The following is a 355-nucleotide window of genomic DNA, read 5'->3' on the forward strand; positions in this document are numbered from 1 at the left end:
CGCGCGCGCGGGCGGCCCCGGCTCCCGCCCCGCCGCGCTGCATCCGTCACCTGACTCGGCCCTATCAGCAACCGCCGCGCTTCCACGGGTTCTGGTTCTGCTCCGTCCCGCGCCCCGAGCCCCCTGCCTTTATTCCTCGCCCCCCTCGTCGGACGCCTTCCAGGTCTCCAGCGGGATGGTCGCGAAGGGGAAAAGAAAGGAAGGAAAGCCAGGTCATCTCCTCGCCCTGTCCGCCAATCAGGAGGCGGGATGTCACTTTTGAACCAAAAGGCCGCTCCGCTGGGCGTCTAGATTGCTAAAACAAGTGAAATTAAGCCAAACCGCTGCACGCAGCCCGACGCGACCTCTGGACACG

The sequence above is a fragment of the Carlito syrichta genome, unplaced genomic scaffold, assembly GCF_000164805.1.
Source record: "Carlito syrichta isolate Samal-C Ts95f unplaced genomic scaffold, Tarsius_syrichta-2.0.1 Scaffold303068, whole genome shotgun sequence".
Classification (NCBI taxonomy): domain Eukaryota; kingdom Metazoa; phylum Chordata; class Mammalia; order Primates; family Tarsiidae; genus Carlito; species Carlito syrichta.